General features: G+C 36.6%; 1 long non-coding RNA gene across 1 annotated transcript in view; it reads left to right on the top strand.

The window, feature by feature from the left end:
- Window positions 1-12,427, top strand: part of LOC148110248 (uncharacterized) — a 262,411-nt gene extending 249,984 nt beyond the window's left edge. The window contains exon 4 of the long non-coding RNA XR_015724101.1: window positions 12,201-12,427. This is a non-coding gene — a long non-coding RNA (uncharacterized LOC148110248). The remainder of the gene's footprint in view (window positions 1-12,200) is intronic.
- The last annotated feature ends 742 nt before the right edge of the window (window positions 12,428-13,169 follow it).

Genomic DNA, 13,169 nt, shown 5'->3' with positions numbered 1-13,169 from the left:
GGAGCCTGGTCTACAGATTTCCACAAACCCAATTTCAATTTATACCCAAAGGTTCTAACACTTAGATACAGGTGTCTTTCCCTAGCTAGTCATTGATTTGAGAAAGAAATGATCTCCACACTTTTTGTCCACTACAATCACATATACTCCCAAACTTCTTTGCCTTCAATCTCTCATTCTTGATGCTTCCAAATTCCTGACCAACCAGCCAAGCTCTTCCAAATGCCCAGCAGTCCAGGAGCATTTATAACTCAGTATACTTTTCCTCTCATTCCAGGTTATGACCTCACAAATTGGCCAAAGCCATGTTGATTAGGAAGGTTTACCTCCACGCTCTTTTAGGACCATCTCCAGGCAAAGATGGAGCATAGCTTAATTTTCAGCCCTCAAGGGTTAGAGTAGCCTCTACACTCCAGGCAAAGATGGAGTGTAGCTTAATTTTCAGCCCTCAAGCCATCCCAACCACAAAGCAGGCCCATATTTTTAATTCCAACTCTATCACTTGGGTGTAGATTATACTCTGCAGGGTTATTAACATGTGTCGAGGGAAAAGTTCCAACAATAGTAGGTGACTTGGGGCTCCATAACAACCTCTTTGATACTTATATTCTCTAGGCTAGTTCAGGCCCAATCCTGAATAAACCACTTCTATAATACCATACTTTACTGATATTCTTACCTGAATTTATGACTCGGTAGATGCTTTCTGACTATACAATCATTTGAGGTCCCATGTTAGGTGCATAGTACCTACTTAGGGGCCAGTACCATAGCAGAAGTTGCTTTTCAGGTGGTAAATCTTTATCTGAGGAATATGGCATAGCATTATTCCAGAACCTTTAGGATTCTATGCTGCTATAACTCCTCTAATAGGGCTTTAAAAATTCAGAGAAAGTCTTTATGTACCAGAGATACCCACAACACAATAGAATCTGTTGGTTTGTATGCCCTAAGAAGTAAGGCCCAATGGTATCGTAGCTCAAGTCTCTTACACAACTCCCTCTTACACTCTGGGCCACTTTCAAAACTGTGGTTCTTTCCCCAAAGATACAGACGTAGTAAAGAGAAGGGCCATATGCACCCCAATGTTCATAGCAGCATTGTCCACAACAGCTAAATCGTGGAAGGAACCGAGATGCCCTTCAACAGATGACTGGATTAAGAAGTGGTGGTCCATATATACAATGGAATATTACTCAGCTATCAGAAAGAACGAGTTCTCAACATTTGCTGCAACATGGACGGCACTGGAGGAGATAATGCTAAGTGAAATAAGTCAAGCAGAGAAAGACAACTATCATATGATTTCTCTCATCTATGGAACATAAGAACTAGGAAGATTGGTAGAGGAAGAAAGGGATAAAGAAAGGGGGGTAATCAGAAGGCAGAATGAAACATGAGAGACTATGGACTATGAGAAACAAACTGAGGGCTTCAGAAGGGAGGGGGGGTGGGGGAATGGGATAGACTGGTGATGGGTAGTAAGGAGGGCACGTATTGCATGGTGCACTGAGTGTTATACACAACTAATGAATCATGGAACTTTACATCAGAAACCAGGGATGTACTGTATGGTGACTAACATAATATAATAAAACGTTAAAATTAAAAAATGAAGAAAAAAAAAACTGTGGTTCTTTCAACACACCAACAAATGATTTTTTGCAGTATTCTCAAATCTGGTATGTACTATCTCCAAAATCTGAAGAGGCCTGCAAGTGATGTGCCTCTTAGTGTTTAGGAAGCACCAGGTATAATAACACGCTCTTTACTTTGGAGAGGTCTCAGCATATGAACACAATTAAAAACTTAAGTAATATAGCATGTCTTTGAGTTTTTAGAGGGTTTATAACTACCATCTGGCATGCAAGTGTATTTACAGGGGCACTCCAAGAACTACAACTTCTGCTCCAATAGATATGATGGCATCAGTATGGTGGGACCACAGAGATGGTCCACAGAATATCCAGATAATCAAGTCCCCTACAGACTATATTATCAAAAAGAGTGTAAGACCAACAAGCATATGAAGAGGCATTCAACATCACTAATTATTAGGGAAGTGCAAATCAAAACCACAGTAAGATTCACCACTGAGACACCTCCTATCAAAAAAAGAAAAGGAAAAAAAATGAAATAAGTGGTGGGGAGGATGTGGAGAAATTGGAATGCTTAGGCACTGTTGGTAGGAGTATAAAATTGTGTAGTCTCTATGGAAAACAGTGTGGCAGTTTCTCAAAATTTAAATGTGGAATTACCACATGATTCAGTAATTTAACTTTGAGTATATAGCCCAAAGAATTGAAAGCTGGATCCTGAGAGCTCTTTGCATACCCATGTTCAAAGCAGCATTATTTGTAATAGCCGAGAGGTGGAAGTACATAAATGATTCCATTTGTATGAGTACCTAGAACAGGCAAACGCATAGAGACAGCAGACTGGTGATAGCCAGGGACTGGAGAGGTTGCTGGTAAATGGGGAGTCACCCCTAATAAGTATGGGATATCTTTTGGGGTTCTAAAATTGATTATGGTGATGGTTGCACAACTTCATGAATACATTCAAAACCACTGGATGGTATAATTTAAGTGGTGGAACATATGGTATATGAGTTATGTCTGAATAAGTGTTCACAAAAAAAAAAAAAGTATGGGAAAGTTACTATGGTCCTACAGCAAGAATACGAGTGTATATGCCTGCTGTGGTTGTTGCTGTTTTTTCTTTTTAATATACATTAATGCATTATAGCTAGTGTACTTGCCAGTGAGAGACTGTGCACCTCTAGTATACTGTCCGTTAGAGAGGTTTTTCCAATTTCAACAGAGGGCCTTGATTTAGCAGACTAACAAAGTGAATAGCAATTTTTATTTCTTTATCTCTGAAATAAACCCCACCTGACCACCATTTCATTATAGCAAAGCCCAGTTCAGACTAGTAGCCAAACTAAAAAGTTTATTTGTGATTTAGAGCTAATGACCAATGTGAGCAGCTGAATATTCCACTAATGATAAAACTCTCAGACACTGCAGAAGTCAGGCAAAGAAATCTATTTTTGGGAAACAGTGCTTTTGTTTCACAAAATATAATCCATAATACTAATGAATATCTCTGTCTATTCACGAACTATATCATAAAATTGTGTACGAGTATATATGCAAGTGTGCATTTACTTTTAGTTAACACTTCATCCTTTTCCAAAGCTGGGAAAAAAATGAGATGGAGTAGCATATCTTTGCACTTTCAGCTACCACATTATAAACCACATGGCAATAGGTTATTGTAAAGATCTGGCATGGAATGTGTATATAACTTAAAAATTCCCAGAATGAAGCAACCCAAGACAAGTTTGTTTTAAATGCTTTCTAGGTCCTAAAGCAAACTTTGAAATGCAGTATGTCATCTTCAGAAATTATTTCCATTTGATTAAAAAAATCATTGCTATCAATTTTGCATTTTCCTTAATTTTATCAATGCTCTTCTTTTAAAATGTTAAGTGAGATGGAATATGATACGAACTTTGCCATCATTTAAGAATCAAGATATGACTGTCTACAAATCAAGACCAAAGAAATGCTTCTAAAAAGCTTTTGAGACCCTCTTTATATTGACATCTCAACTCTAGGGATACCTGTGAGGAAAATTTTTCTAATTCTCATCTCTCTCCAGCCTGTTTTATCTTGCCTAAGTGAAGCACAGTGTTAAGCAATTAGTCAGGTAATTTAGGAAAAAAATACACACACAAAACACATCAACTATGTAGGACTGTGGCTTTGACTTTGAAGGTCACAGAATGAAAGGCATTGTAAGGGTAATTATTTCAATTTCACTCTGATGGAGACAATGAGGGCAATAAAATGTTAAGCTTTTTCTGTTTTTAAGAGGCCAAAATGAATGTAGAATTCAGGGTGTTTTTGTGTGCGTGTGGGTATGACACTCCTGAAAATTGACCTTCAACTTTGAATATCTCTAAATTTTAGATTATTAAATGCTACTTAGGTATTTCTAACATTGTCCATATTCTTCTAATACAGTTTCTTCTTAACATCACAGTTAGAAGCAGACAGCTGGCTGACAGTTCCAGAGATCCTCCTACTCTAATTAAATAGGAGATTATTCTTTTCAATGGTCCATGTTGCTGTGTTTAATATCAGCAAATGACATTCATGATGACCTTTTATACTTCGTGACAAATAGGATTCCAGGAAGCCTTCGAATTACCCAATGTAATAGGTAAAATGCCCTCCACATCACAGTAAAATAATTAAAGAAAAAAAATCTTCATTTCCAGGTGTTAGTTTTGCCAAAATAGAGAAATTCTGAAATTGCTTCCATGTGTGTATAAAATAAATATTAAATACTTATATACCCAAAGAGGAAAAATTATTAATAATATTTTCTCTTTTTAGTCTACTTTTCTATATTTTGTTTTTTATTTTAATCATGTATAAGTATTACATAAGAGGCCAGAAGTTTTGATTTTGCGCTCTATTTTTCTATTGGGTAAGCCCCTATGTTCTTTTTGAGTTAATTAATCATTAAATAAAAACTTAAGACAATGATGTTTTAATAATGGGAATTTCCCCTTTAAAAAAAAGATTTGTAGCCCATTCTATGTTCCCCAATAACATTTATGTTTCAAATCTACTAGTTATCTCTCGGACCTTATCTTATTTGACCTAATAACAATGTTTGGCATTGGTGATCATTTTCTGCATAAAGTACTTTCTCTTTTGTCTTTCAGAAAGTCACTGGATTTCTTCTACATTTTTGAACATTTTTCTTAGTCTCTTTTTGTTGGTTTTTCCAGACCTCTAGAAGTCTCAGCCCTTGCACCTTTTCTCTCTGTAAATTCATCTAGTCTCATGTTTTAAAACACCATCTATATGCTGATTATTCCTGCCTTTATATCACTGTTTAATTCCAGAACCAGGTATCCAATTGCTCACTCAATATCCATGTGGATGTCCAGTAGAGATCTCAGACTTGTTGTATACAAAATTGAGCTCTTCTATCTTTCCCAACTCAGTTTATAGTAACACTATTTTAGTTGCTTAGGCCAAGACATTGGTACCAAGTTCAAGTCCTCTCTAAATTTCAAAACTCACTCTGGTCAGTCATCTATCCACTGTACCCTTAGTATACAGATTTCCACTGCTATCCACAGGTAGAGCATGGCTATGAAATTTTTCACAAGCCAAAACGGTGGTATAAAGCAAGAAGCAATTAATATTAATTTATGAGGAAATTTTTTTTTAGTGTTTTCAGACTCCAAAGATGACCTCTTTTAAGCTTTTCTGATACCTTAGGACATATCTTGCTAAGGAATACACAAAATAAATCGAGACAAAGCACAGATGCTCACAGACACAGTTCAAAGCTATGGCAAATTCGTGCTGAGATGCTGAGTGTAGTTCCGGGGGAAGGAGCTTGGTGGTGCCACTCTTGCTGCTGGAGGTTTGCTGCAAAACAATTGTTCAAGGCTACTTTTGCTTTTGTCTTTTTTCCTGAAAGCAAAAATCCTCTGAATTTCTTTTGGTTAGCAAAAAATAGGTACTAATATAGGTCTTTTATAAAAATGAAGTGGCTTAATGCAAACTTTCAAAAAGCAGGGTATATACCTCTATTCAGAATTCTATCACTTCTAATTTGACCACCATCACTAGTTTGGCCAAAACCACCAACCATCCTCACCTTCTAACTGGTTTCTTCAGTTTATCTTCATTATAGCAACCAGAATAGTGTTCTTCAAATGTGAACCCGATATCCATCTTCTGGTCAAAATTTCTCAACGACTTCTCTTATCACTGAGGAAAAGCCAAAATCCTTATAACTGAAAAGGCCCTACCTGATCTGGCTGCTCCTTAATTTTCTGGCTTTCTCTCCTGCTATGTTTCTCTCCTTTGTTCACTCTGCTCCTGGCTGGTTGGCTTTTCTTGCTGTCATGTTTTTTTCCCTTTCTTATATTTGGTAAGACATTTGCCTAAGTTCTTCTACCATTAAGATTATTTAAAATTCACATTTGTGAGTATTTTCCTCTTATATTCCCATTGCTATTTGCTTTACTGGATCTTGAAGAATTCTTTAAGTGAAGTGACAGTGCTCAATACAGTACTGCCACCAAGGCAACTGCCACCAACGCTTCTAGTAAGCACCAGTAACCCTAAGTATACAAACAGATCAGATATTGGAAAAGCATGTAAGAATTTTGCTAATTCTCTTCAGAAATGTCAAGTATTTTTTGATAGGTCTTATCTTTACTTTCAAGGAAAATGTTTGGGAGACATACAGTTGAACCAGAAATATATATAATTGGAGGAAACTTAGACCATATCTAAGTAGCATTGAATTTGAGCTTCTATTTCTTTGATTTTTTATTATAATGTCATTCTTTTTTTTTTTTAAAGATTTTATTTATTTATTTGAAAGAGATAGAGACAGCCAGCGAGACAGGGAACACAAGCAGGGGGAGTGGGAGAGGAAGAAGCAGGCTCATAGCGGAGGAGCCTGATGTGGGGCTCGATCCCATAACGCCGGGATCACGCCCTGAGCCGAAGGCAGACGCTTAACCGCTGTGCCACCCAGGCGCCCCTATAATGTCATTCTTTATGTAACAAATTCTGAAACCAATTCTGATTGCATATAGAACATTTACTATTTTTTTCATCCTATTTTAATGTGCCTTTTCTTAGATGAGCTTCTTTATATTAAATCTAAGGATTGGTAATTAACAGATTACCACACTTCTCATGAAAAGTATGCTAAGAAATAGACATTAAGTTGTCAAGCTAAGAAATTCAGCTTGCTGTCTTTATGCATCTCTGATAACCAAATAATATGCTTTCATTTTCCCCCACAAATGATGTCAATCCAGAATTTTAAATTCTTGCCACTGAATTCGTAACCGATCATTTAAAAACTAGAAGTCATTAGAAAAATACATCTAATAAAATGAATTCACAAACTCTTCAAACTCTAAGTTAATCCAAGAATTTTACAATTTACTATAAATGTTGCAAAAATCTCCAGGGTATGCAGAGGGTAAACTAGACATCTGGAACAGAAGAATAATTATGGGAAATATTTAAAAAGTAATTAAATCTCAAAATCTATGTGTTGATGAATGACTGCTTTTTCCTGTCCCACTTTAGCATTTGCATCTGCATAAAAATCAATGCTTCACAGGATAATTTTTTTTAATGGGGAAATGAAATAGCTATAGCAAATGGAAGCATACCTCTACTGTTCAGAACTCTAACAATGATAGTGGCCTAGCTGGGTTTAACAGTGTTTCCTTTATCATCTTTCTTTACTCCTGAACAATGTGTACAATGACTATCACTCAGCTTTAAAAAAAAATTCTATGCTTAATCTTTGATATTTAGAATAAAACAAATCTTTGAAGATCGTATTACATCCCATATAAAAACTTTGTGTTAGTATTCTCCCTATTCATAATTTCTAGAAACATACACTGTGGTATGGCATATGCACATAATACTTCTCAGTATGCCAAGGCAGTTAGCTTGAGCTTACATCTCTATTACACAATTAAGGAAGTTTAAAGAATATCAAAGTTTCTCTACTCTCCAAAATGGGTAGGCATTAAGCATGATGTTGTTATTTACAGTCATTACAAAAGGCCTTTTTAAATTTTAAAAGCCTGCCTTCTAGAATTCAAAGTCCTCTTCTACTCAGCTTCATCATACAACCATGCCTCATCTTTCACCTCAATGGAAGCAATCATCCATTGCTTATGTTAGTCACGTCCTTCAAGAAGCAGACCCCAAGTTGGGAGTAAGCACCAAAAGATTATTAGGTAAAAAGCAGGTCGGAAAACAAAGGGAATGGAGGCAGGAGCCATCTGTCTGCAACACAGGTCTGACTTATGAAAGAGAAACAGAAGGAAAAAAAGCTGCTTAGACTGTAACTTAGATCTGTGGATATTTAGAAGGGCTGGGGGGCCTCACAGAGCCAAAGTCTGTCATCAGAGCTGTGTCTGGTCTCCCAGGAGTAGTCCACCTTACTATCCCTGCCATGCTCAGTTACTACCTGACAGCAGCCTGTGGGAAGTGTATCCTCAACATGAACACGATGATGGTTTTAGGGCACAGTTGTTGGGGTGGTCAATCCATTGGGCTTCCCATAGTCAGAGATGTGCAAAGTGCATTTTCCTACACTATGGAAATGCTGATACCACAGAATCTCATAGGAACTAAACTGAAGATTTTTTTCCCACCCAACAGAACACTGTGCTATATAGGCAGCCAGCTACTGGATAGATGGTAGATTGATTACATAGAGAGATGATAGGTAGGTAGGTAGATATAGATTAAAAGTGTGTCTCTTGTCAGAATCTTCCATCAGAACCTCCCAGCAGAGAAACCCATTTGTTATTAACAGAGCTGACAACTGGAACTAATTTGTATAGCCAATCTCCTTTTGAACAACCCAGGACAACTCTTAGTCCTTAAAATACAGGTGAGGTGGTTGAATTTTCCTGCAGTTTTGTTGTATAAGGGAAATCACTAAACCCTAGGCCAAAAAGAATAACTCAAAATCCCCCTCCTCACCCAGTCCCTTCTAGGCTTTTCTTGTCAGCCAAAGCCTCATCTGCAATGGCACTCCAAAACTTTCTAGGTCTTCTCCCAAATTCTGGCCTCTCTCAGGCTGTAATATTTTTTTTTTAAGATTTTATTTATTTATTCGACAGAGACAGAGACAGCCAGCGAGAGAGGGAACACAAGCAAGGGGAGTGGGAGAGGAAGAAGCAGGCTCCTAGCGGAGGAGCCTGATGTGGGGCTCGATCCCAGAATGCCGGGATCACGCCCTGAGCAGAAGGCAGATGCTTAACTGCTGTGCCACCCAGGCGCCCCTCAGGCTGTAATATTTTAAGTTATAATGCTATTCGATTTTCAAGAGTTAATCAGTTTCTTAGATTATAAAATAATGCCTATGATTTTATATATAAGATTTATAGAAAGGTTTTAAATTTGCTAATAAAAAAATCAGCATTTCACAAAAATTATCCATCATTGGTTAAATGGTTAATGTATAGTTTTTTAGATGTGGATTGTGACTATTATTTGCTAGTAATACTGCTAATAGCATACGGCTTAAAAGTTATGTATATTTCCCTACAAGGTTTATTTTCTGGAATTATTTCTGAGGCTAGAGCATGTCAAGTGTTGTATCTTGTTTTCCTTCATTAATCAGGGGTAAGGCTGAAGGTCATAGCTAAGTAACAAAACTCACCTGGTGGAAAATACCAGATACACAGACATAATCATAATGAATATAAAATTTGCTTCTAAGAGTGAGCCTTTATTATCCCAACCTAAAAGTGGTTGTAATCCTCTTCTATCTTCTGTTTAGGAGTCATATCCTGAATTTCATGTCTATCCTCTATATAGTCGACCATTAGGCTGATCTATAACTGCTGTTCATTACTTCTTGATTAATTAAATCATTCTGCATTCTAAATGAGGCCCATATAGTTTTTTTCCTCAGAAAAAGTCTCATTATGTTCTTGCTCAAAAAAAGTCAACTAGGATTGGAGAATGTTGGCATTGGATGCACCTTGTCAATTATCCTATTAATCTGTTCTTGGCATTCATTCTCTCTGTATGTTCTCCATATCTTATTTCCATGTGATGGAGATTGGGAAGAATAAAGTGTAGTTCATCTTCTGCTTTGTATTTCTAATAACAAGGAGTTCCTCACTAAATTTCTATTTTTCATACTGTGCTTTCTTTTTTTAACCTGTAATCCTTTCATTTTCATTAATTTTACTTATTTTCTGGTATTAGAGAAAGTTTGTTGTTATTTCCTTATGCGTTATGGCAACCCATTAGATATCTGAAAAGAGCGTTTATATCCCCTTTTAAATTTGTTTAACATAAAAGGCAATTTTCAGTTCTTACCACCATTCTTCTTGTTACGATTTCTAGACTAGTGATTTTTCCCATTAAATTCTTATGAATTCCGGTTTGTCATTTGAAAGTGTCTCACCTAGATGAATGCTATGATTCCAGGAATACAGGAACTGAATTTGAGAAAGAAAATATGTAGTCTTCGTGATTATACTACCCAGCTATCAACACTTGAGTAATTTTGTGAGTGGTTACATTGGGTTGAGCATGGATAACCCCTGACTGGAAAAGAGTACTTGAACCAAAACTGCCAAAAATAGCGTCATCAGGAGGGGAGTAGAAATCACAACCGTGCAGAAAGGCTAATGATTCAAGCCAGTTTAAAGCATTAGGATAATGCACTGTGGGGTGTGTGTTTATGTATGTGTATGTGTGTGAGATTTGCAAAATCATAAATCAGAAAGACCCTGAATAAATCAAAGGAATTGGAGATTCATTAGAACAGGGAATTCTTCGTGGTTATTTTGTGTGGTGCCTCCTGCCCAGCTCCAGTGCATACCTACAAGAAGAAAGGTATTTTTTTGTGAATGTACCCAATTTGGGAGGCTTTGTGTCATGAGCCTTCAGCTTTGCATTTAAATGGTATTTGTTATCTCCATTTCCTTGTGAGATCATAAAAGCACCTATGTTTATACACCTTTCTCCTTGCTCCAAATTCTATAAGCACACCTGATTTTGTGTGTGATGCCCAAAGTGTTATACTGAAAAGAGACTGAAAAAAATTAGAAGTAAAGAAAATCATGGCTGAAGAATTCAGTTTGATCAGTAGACATTAGGGGTTACTACGGGGAATGTTAAGCTATTTTTTATTCCAAACTCATTGAGAATAAAATATATAACAGGGCTTTAATAGTAGTAGAGAAAACTTAAAACAGCCAAATAAAGATATAATTAATTAAGCATCCATCATTTACTTAGTATGTTGCTAGGTATTTGTACATAAATCATGCTCTAAGTGAAATATTACAACCACCATTTTGTGGAAGAGGAAATGGCCCCGTAGATAATTAATTCAAGTTCTCAGGATTACACAAGCTATAACTGATAGTCAAGACAGATTAAAATCTGTGTGGCCCAAATACTTGTGGTTAGGCTACTATGCAGTAACAAAATTTCCAAAAATACTCCCTTTTAAAATTTTAAATACATTCCCAAAAAATCTATTTGTCAATGTATTGATAATGATGCATCAAATTAGAAATTTCATATATTGGAACTTCCTGAGACCTCCTTTAAATTCCATTATTTTCTTATTCTAGGAATCACCTCTTGAATTGATAACTGTGTTCCAAAAATGGCCACAGAAATTAAAAGTTATAAGTTAGAATTTGGAAGTTATGAATTATAAATGAAAAATGAATTAGGCTAAGTCCTAATGTATTCTATGTGAAAAAAACCTGAATTATGTTAGCCTTTATCATAATATAATCAGGTAGATAGATAAAATGATGTTGAGGGAAAATTTTTCCAACTCAAGAAGAATAATTTTCATACATAAATTAATGCCAGGCAGTTATCTAGCCAACATAATAGTTTAGATCTGTGGGAATTGGAAGAGAAAACATCAATTTTAAAATGAGAGAATGAGGAAAACTTCAACCAGAACATGATATCAAATAAAATCTATTTAAAAAAAATGGAATACACTAAGAACACAAACTATTAAAAAGGAATGATCTCATTTTTTTAAGGTTTGATATTCCATAACCTTGACCATTTGGAATATGAGCTCCAGAAAAAATTACCTCCTAGCAATAAAATGATGCATTTAAAGTTTTTGTGGTTAACTCCTAGATGAAATCTTCAAAGAGATATTTGCACACAATTCTGCAAAGGCAATTACCTCTTTTCCCTGGCCAGAGCACATTGAAGGGGGATGAACTAGTGAGTGCAGAAAAAAGTAGTTAGTTGTAAAGCAGTTTCAAGAAGTGAAAACCTACAGCCTGAAATTGAAGTGAGAAGATAAAAATCTGCTGAAACACAAAGGAACTTTGTGAAGCACAGCCATTTATTATAGGGTAAACAGTTCTAAATTCCTCAACTGCCCCTGGGGATATGTAGGTGCTGAAGGAAGGAAATTCTGAAGGAAATGTGCTCATATTAATGTCCCTGTGTCAAAAGAAAAAAAGTAATTGTGCTCAGTAGTCTCTGAGCACCATAGGTCACTTTGAGTACTAAATAGAATTAGTCACACTTAATATTGACTATTCAATTTTTCCAACAAGGTATACTTTTTTTTTTTTTTAAAGATTTTATTTATTTATTTGACAGGGACAGCCAGCAGAGAGGGAACACAAGCAGGGGGACTGGGAGAGGAAGAAGCAGGCTCCCAGCAGAGGAGCCCGATGTGGGACTCGATCCCATCAAGCCGGGATCACGCCCTGAGCCGAAGGCAGACGCTTAACGACTGCGCTACCCAGGCGCCCCAAGGTATACATTTTTAAGAAGAAAAAGAAAAATCACTTTTTCCTACTTTGGTTCTTTCCCCATCATTTCCATTTGCTCTTCTTCTTCTTCTTTTTTTTTTTTTAAATCACTTTCCTTGCAGTCACTTACCTGCTCCGCCTTCCCTCCTCCAGTTCTATAGCTATAACAGAGCATAAGGAACTCCAGGAAACAAACAGACAAACCTATCCTTTCTGTGATCAGCTCTTCTGTCAGACAAGCTGATGCCGTAAATCTCTCAAAAGACAAATTTGTCAGTTGTTACTGAAACAGCATGTGAATTCTATTCTCAGTGACTCTGCGAGAACACAAAGAGCTTAGGGAAAAGTTAAATTTTAAAGTTACCAATATGGGAAATGCATTAGAAAGAATCAGGTCAGAGAGGCAAAAACTCAATTATAATCCCCTAAATTGAGACAGTGAAAATCTCAACTGACCCAAATTTCTTGGCTCCTACAACCAGCTACATTTATATTTGAAATGAGTTGAAACCCGAGCTGTGCTGGCAGCCTAACACCTGCTCCCTCTTTTCCCCTTGGGTGGCTGAAGTAATTACCTACCTTTACCTGTACCAGCTTAGGATCTGTGAAATGTTGGTCATGTAGAGTCAATCATTCCCATATTCTAAGGTGCCAAATGATCATCTGCTAGTCAGATTGCAACACTGCTGGCAGGCGAACCTACCAGTTCATTTCATTTTCGAGTCTGGTCATGCCCAAATATTTGCTGGCCAATTAGTATTTTGTTTTCTACAGTATATATCCTATGGAAAAAATTATAACTTAGCTGAACTGT

This window comes from Ursus americanus, chromosome 4 (genome assembly GCF_024610735.1).
Source record: "Ursus americanus isolate L20-20 chromosome 4, mUrsAme1.1.p, whole genome shotgun sequence".
In the NCBI taxonomy this organism is placed as follows: Eukaryota; Metazoa; Chordata; class Mammalia; order Carnivora; family Ursidae; genus Ursus; species Ursus americanus.
Note: the sequence above shows the minus strand (reverse complement) of the source record. Positions and strands in the feature narration are given on the sequence as shown.